Source organism: Penaeus monodon, chromosome 1 (genome assembly GCF_015228065.2).
Source record: "Penaeus monodon isolate SGIC_2016 chromosome 1, NSTDA_Pmon_1, whole genome shotgun sequence".
Classification (NCBI taxonomy): Eukaryota; Metazoa; Arthropoda; class Malacostraca; order Decapoda; family Penaeidae; genus Penaeus; species Penaeus monodon.
This window is the reverse complement of record NC_051386.1, coordinates 2,851,147-2,858,646: the sequence shown is the minus strand read 5'-3', so window position 1 is coordinate 2,858,646 and position 7,500 is coordinate 2,851,147. Positions and strand designations below refer to the sequence as shown.

The 7,500-nt window shown below is 45.6% G+C and overlaps 1 protein-coding gene across 7 annotated transcripts in view; it reads right to left on the bottom strand.

Moving 5' to 3' along the window:
• Nucleotides 1-7,500, bottom strand: part of LOC119580411 (plasma membrane calcium-transporting ATPase 2-like) — a 213,376-nt gene that overhangs the window by 108,838 nt on the left and 97,038 nt on the right. The window lies entirely within an intron of this gene.

Genomic DNA, 7,500 nt, shown 5'->3' with positions numbered 1-7,500 from the left:
CTTCCTCGTCCGCGGCCACCTTCTTCCTCTCCAGCTCTCCTTCACTCCTTCCCTCCTTTCCATCCGCCACTTCCCTCTCGCCCCCTTCCTCTCATTTCCTCATTCTCCTTCACTCCTCACCTTAGCTCCTTTCATCATTTCCGTTCTCTCCCCACCGTTCTCTCTTTTCCTTCGCCCCTGTCTAACCTTGTTTCCATAACTTTTCCCTTTCTTCGCATTTTGTTGCCCATCGGATTGACTTCGGTACGCCTCTGCCTCACGGCCTCTTCTTTCTCTCCTCCTCTCCTATTCTTTACTCCATCCTCATTCCCTCTTCTCCAAATGTGTCCCCCTGTCTCCTTTTCCTAGCTTGCGTTTTTTTTTGGGTCTCCCCGCTTTTTAGTTAATCAATATGTTTTTATAGCGTCCCCCATTTTCCCTTCAAAGACAGTCTCTTCTCTTCTCATTAATGCACCCCATTTATCCACTGTAAATCTAACTTGCCTGGACATTCGGTTTCTTACCTTTTAATTTCATCACTTTTCTTTTCTCATCACTCCTTTCTCTTGTTATACCGTACATTCTCTCCTTTCCTCTCTCTCTCTCTTGTCTCGTCTAGTCTCTATCATTCCCTACTTTCTGTCATTTAATCAAAATTAAACGTGCATACCTTGTGTCTTATATTCCTTTTCTTTCAGCATTCTTCTCTTGTCCTCCTCCTCCTCCTCCACACCTCTTCAAACTCCTTACATTAATTTTCCTCTTTTCTCTCTGTCTCGTCCTGTTCCCTTTAATTTCATTTTTCTTCCCACGCCGGCCTCTCGTCTCTTATCAACCAAATCCAACTGCTATTCCTTCATCTCATTATCTTTCTCTTTTCTCTCTTTTTCGTCTATTTCCTTCCTTCTGCTTCCCCTTTCTTCCAGCAGCACAATTCGCCCTGTCTGCTCGTGTCATCTCGGCCCCCTTGGGGACACCAGCCATCTTATATGACACTAGTGTTTAGTAGGATTCTAGCCAGCCTTTGTGACACCAGTTACTGTGTGTCATGCCCCCCTCCCCCTTCCCCCCTCTCTCGAAACAGACCCCTCCCACCTCCCTCTCCCCTTCCCTCCCGTGCAGTCACAGGTCCCCCTCCCCACCCCTACCGAAACCGCCGCTCACGCGCATGCGCTCGGACGGAGAGGGTAGGAATAGGGCGAGGAAGCCCTGGGGAGAGACAGCTCACTCTCGAACCCCTCTATCGCCCTTTTTATCACTTCGCCATAATATTTACCTTAGAGACGAGAAGAAAATACCACGGCCCCACACCCCTTTTCCTTCCCCCATCCCGCCCGCCCGTGCCAGATCTTTTGACTTCCAGCTGTAGTTATCAAAGTAACCCCCCCCCCCCTCCACCCCTTACATCCTGCAACGTGGCCGAAGAATGGTGGCAGGGAGGGATGCGGCCAACACTTTTTGGTCTTCCTATCGAGGGGCAGCAGAACAGCAAACAACAAAAAAGTATGTTATGTAACGCCATAAAAAAAAGGAAACAAAAAATCTCTAGTCTCTCTGACTAGCTTAAGGCCTAAAGGCTGTATACGATTACGTCTTCTCTCTCTCTCTCTCATACAGCTCATATGATATATATCCATCTATACATATCTGTTATCTCCTCTATCTATATCTCGTAGACGAGATCTCTCTATATCTATCTTGTATAGGGTTTACATCTGCATGAATGAGTGTATGTGTTTGTGTATGCGCGCGCGCGCGCGAGAGCGTGTGTGTGTGTGCCTGGTGTGTGTTGTGTGTGTGTGTGTGGTTGGTGTGTGTGTGTGTGTGTGCAATTATCTGTGTGTGGGTGCGTGCGTGAGTTGAGTTGAGTGCGTGCGTGCTGTGTGTGTGTGTCATGTGTGTGATGTGCATGTTGTGTGTGCATGTGGTGTGTGCCATGGTCGTGTGTGTGTTGGGAATGTTGTGTGTGCTATTGTAGTGTGATGTGTGTGCGCATTTGTGTGCGTGTACGTGTATGTGCGCGTGCGTGTGGGAACTCGTGTGTGCAAGGAACCTCCCTCCCGTTCTAACGGGGGCGGAGGGAGACACGGCCTCGGTAAACCGTTTACGTTATAATTCACAGCTTGGTGGAACCAGCCAGCGCCGTGGCCTGCGTCAGCCAAACACTCAGGTCCGTTCCCCTTTTAAGAGCCACAAACTATTCTTCGCTTTCGTTTAATTCTCTTCCCGGGTTTGGGTCTCGGACGAGATATAAAATTCTCCGTCAACCGCATCCGCGTCAAACAGGGGCCCACGTCAATAATTCCACTTACGCCTTTTGTTCTCGATACCTCAAAACCGCGCGTTCCTTTAAGACAGCCGACGGACACTAAAGATACGATCCCAGTGTACAGGCAGAGCAAGTGTGTGTGTGTGTGGGGGGGGGGGAAGGAAAAAAATGAAGGGAAAATATATAAACACAGCTGTAACACAGAAAACCACATAAGCTGTATATGACAAGATAGTATTTCAACCACAAACACAAAAGAAAACATACATACACAAACGCAGGGAGGAGGGGGCGGAGGGGTAAAAGAAGAGAAAGGGAGAGGAGAGGAGTGAGAGGGAGAGAGGGAGAGGGAGAGGGGAGGGAGCGAGAGAGAGAGAGAGAGAGCGACGAGGAGAGAGAGAGAGAGAGAGGAGAGAGCGAGAGAGGAGAGGAGAGAGAGGAGAGAAGGTGAGGAGGAGAGAGAGAGAGATGCTGAGAAAGAGAGGAGAGAAAGCAAGAGATTTGAACGAGAGAGGCAGAACAGAGAGAGGATGAGAGAGAGAGAGGATGAGAAGAGAAATGAGAGAGCGCGAGCAGAGAGAGATGCGAGGGGATAGAGAGAGACGAGAGGAGAGAGAGAGACGAGAGAGAGAGAGGAGAGGAGGAGATGGAGTGTAGGAGAGGAGAGAGAGTATGACGAGAGAGAGAAGAGAGGAGAGGAGAGAGAGCAGAGAGAAAGAAAGAAAAAAAAGAAAGAGAAAGAGAGAGAGAGAGATCCACATTTAGTACATAAACTCTAACCCTCAAAGAGAATAATATCAGACAATATAAAGAAAGTACGTTATACCTCACATCAAACGAACAAAAGCTCCGAGAGACAATCAGTAATGCAAATACAACGTTAAGACTGTTACTGGTACTCCATGTCGTTCCCCTTTTCATTTCCTATCTAATTACCCTGCTGCTGTGTCTTGCCGCGCGGGTCACGGGTGCGACGGGCAGTTGCCGTGTATTCCGCACGATCCTAGAATATTGGCTCCCTGGCTCTGAGCCTTCTTCTATTTTTTTTTTTTTTACTCTCTCTCTCTCTCTTCCCTATCTCTCTTCCTGTTCGTATCTATTCAGCTATTCTATAGCGGCTTCTATCTCGAGCGACCCCTCTCCTCTCTCTCTTTTCTCTCTCTCTCTCCCTAACTCCCTCCCTCCCTCCCTCCCTTTCTCTCCCCTTCCTCTCCTCCCCTCCTCTCTCCCTTCCCTCTCCCTCCCTTCTCTCTCTCTCTCTCTTCTCTCGCTCTCTCTCTCTCTATCTCTCCGTCTCTCTCTCTTCTCTCTCTCTCTCTCTCTCTCTCCCTCTCCCCCTTCCCCCTCAATCTGTTTCTTCTCCCCTCCTTCTCTTCCTCCCCCTCTCTTCCCCTACTCTCGAGTCTGGAGCGCGAGCGGGGAGGACACAAACCCCTCCAACCGTCGTGACCTAAACTCATAAGATTGACCTAGCTAAAAATAGCATCAAGTCGTTCTCTTGCTGGTTCCCCAGACCCCCTCCTCCCCCCTTCCCCCCCCTCCCTCCCGTACCCCTCTGCCCGACCCTCCGGTAACCGTCATTGTAAGAATCCGCCGCGATTTATTTGGTATATTTTATATATTTTTTTTATTTATTTATTTCTTTTTTATTATTATTATTATTTTTTAACCAAGCGGCGTACTGGCAGTCGCATTTCAAGCCACCGATCGCCACTGAATTCGCGACTTCTCCCTTCGCCCACGGATTCACCCAAATATACATATATATATTATATATATTTATATATATATAATATATAAAATATATTTAATATATATTGTATATATTGTAATATGAAGTATAGTGATATATACATATACATATGCATATACATATACAACAATACACTGTGTGTGGTGTGTGTGTGTGTGTGTGTGTGTGGGTGTGTGTGTGTGTGTGTGGTTTGTGCGTGTGTTTTGGTGCTGGTTTTTTTTGTGCTGTTGGTGTATACATCTACAACATACCTACATACTACTACATACATATATATATATAATTTATATATAATAATATTATATATAAAATATAAAGAAAATTTTATGTAAAAAATACAGTATAATATGTAATATAAATATACACATCTATTACCATACACACGAACCAAACACACACATACATATTACATACATACCACACACCACACAGCACACACACACACACACACACACACACACACGCAAGCACGCACACGCACCACCCAACAACGCACACACACACACACACACACACCATCACACACACACACAACATACAACACACACACACTACACACACACACACACACACACACACACACACACACAGGTGCGTATATATATGTATGTATGTATGTATGTGTGTGTGTGTGTGGTGTGTGTGTGTGTGTGTGTGTGTGTGTGTGTGTGTGTGTGTGTGTGTGTGTAAGTGTGTGTGTAAGTGTGTGTGTGTGTGTGTGTGTGTGTATACAGAAATACATATATACACACATACACATCCACACATGCATACACACATATACACATACACACAATGTAGGAGCATGTTTGTGGGCGTGGAGCCGGAGCGGCGGGCGTGGGCGCGAGGGCGGGCCACGACAGCGCAGGAAAGAGGAAACAGTCCCCAGCCGTCGGCATGAGAGGTCGCAGTATCGACGCGGCGTTGATGACGCGAGAGGCTCCCTCGGTGGTCGTGAGGTTGTATTGACGAGGGGTTGGGGGTTGGGGTGTCGGCAGGGGAGAGGGGGGGGGGGTTGCGGCACCAATGCGGTTGTGGTCGTCCGGAGTCGTCGCGAGTGCAGAAGGCGGTGTCGCTGGCGTCCGTGGCGCGGGGGCTGATGGCTTGGCAGTAATTAGGCCGTAGTGTAGTAGTGCCAGCCGTGCCAGTATTGTATTGACGTGGTGACACTGGTTTTACACTGTCAATGACTGGGGCTGCGAAGTCGGGGCGACACGAGAGTGCGAGCGAGCGAGCGAGAGGAGGGCGTGGCCACCTGCTACTCAAGGCCCTGTCATCTTCCTCGTTTTTATCTATTCTCATCGATTTTCACTTCGGTTTATTTGACACTTGAATGCCCCTACCCTACGCCAGCCATGCCGTAATGCCTCTATGCTGTCCGTGCAGACGTAATGCATACTCCATGCAACCCAGGAGCTGCTCCGCAAACGCGTACGCTATGCAAGCAAGACATTGCGTTACCCTTACACCAATCATTCTCCAGTAAAAAACAAATCACAAACTGCTAATGAAAAATTTCCATTTTATATGTACATACATACATACATACATACATACATATATATATATATATATATATATATATATATATATATATATATATATATATATATACATATAAATATATATGTATCTTTATATACATAAATACATATTTACATATACATATATACATATATATACACGCGTGCATGCGTGCGTGATTTCTGATCCTAATATTAGCAATGCACTCAAATATTAGAAGACGAACGAGACCAGATGGCATCACTAACCTAAAGCCAGTCCATCCCCCATACTACGCTGAACGACGGAATGGAACCAACAACAAAAATACAAGCAACTGCAAAACCAAAGTAAAACGTCACTTCTCATCCACTGTCTCATTAGGCAATCGAAAAACAAACAAACAAATATGTCAATGCTGACAGGGTTTGTTATTGCAATGACAACACTCGAATATGTATGACAACAAACAAACACAATAAACATAATAATACTGATGATGATGATGATGATGATGATGATGATGATGATGATGATGATGATGATGAATGATGATGATGATGATGATGATGATGATGATGATGATGATGATGATGATAGTAATAGGAACAGTGATAGTAACAGTAACAATAAATAATAATAATAGTGATATTAACAATAATAATGATAATATTAACATCAACAATAATGGTGATGATGATGATAACAAATAAATAATGATGATGATATTAATATTCATATTAACATTAATAATAAAATAATAATGAAAATGACAATGTCAGTAATAATAATAATAACAATAACAATAACAATAATAATGATAACAATAATTACAAAAAATATCGTCAATACAGTAATTACTATTACCTATACCTTATCATTATTCTTATTACTTCATAATTTACATAATAATAATAATAATAACAATAATAATAATAATAATTATTATTATTATTATTATTATTATAATAATAATAGAAATAATAAAAATAAAAATATTATCAGCGCTTCCAAGAGTATGAAAAACCCCAACGACTGTTAACAACAGCTAAGGAAACTTTCGAGCTAAACGGGCCCAAAGCCATTCAAGCGAGGAATGAGTGCGCCCGAACATGCCCCCCCCCCCCCTAACCAGGCCAGTCTGCGGAAGCGCCATACCCTTCATCGCCTGCTACCGAGCATCCCCAACCCCCCCCACATCTCTCCTCCCCTACCCCACCCACCCTCAAATGACCCCTAACTTCACACTGCCTCTAACCCCTACAACCCACACCAGCCCCTATATTCCAACCCATCCCCACCAACACACTTCCCCCTACCACCCGCCACTTCACTGTCTTCAGCACACGCACCTGCGCTTCTTATCTCCGCTCTTGAATCAGCCTCACGTCCCCAGCCGCGCACCTGCCGCGAGAGGCCCATAACGTAAGGTACTCGTTTCGGAAATTCCAGCCTCCCACGGCCCGCCACGCAGCTGGGGCACACGGTGGGAGGGAGAGAAGAAAAGACTTGGGGGAAAGAGAGGAAAAGAGAGGAAGAGAGAGAGAGAGAGAGAGAGAGAGAGAGAGAGAGAGAGAGAGAGAGAGAGAGAGGGGAGAGAGAGAGAGAGAGAGAGAGACGAGAGAGAGAAAGAGGGGAAGAGAGAGAGAGAAAGAGAGAGAAGAAGAGAGAGAAAGAGAGAGAGAGAGAGAGGAGAAAGAGAGAGAGAGAGGATAGAGGAGAAAAGAGAGAGAGATGAGAGAGGAGGAGGACGAGAAGGAGAGAGAGGAAGAGGAGGAGAGGGGAGAGAGGAGGGGAAAGGAGAGAAGAGAGGGAGGAGAGAGGAGAGGAAAATAGGGGGAGAGGGAGATAGATAGATAGATAGATAGATAGATAGCCAGATAGATAGAGTGAGTGAGAGAGAGAGAGAGACGGCAAGCGTGTGTTCGCGCAGCTGCATGTTCATGTCTTCATGTGTGAGTTTGTACGTGAGCGTGCGTGTTTGAGTATGTGCGTG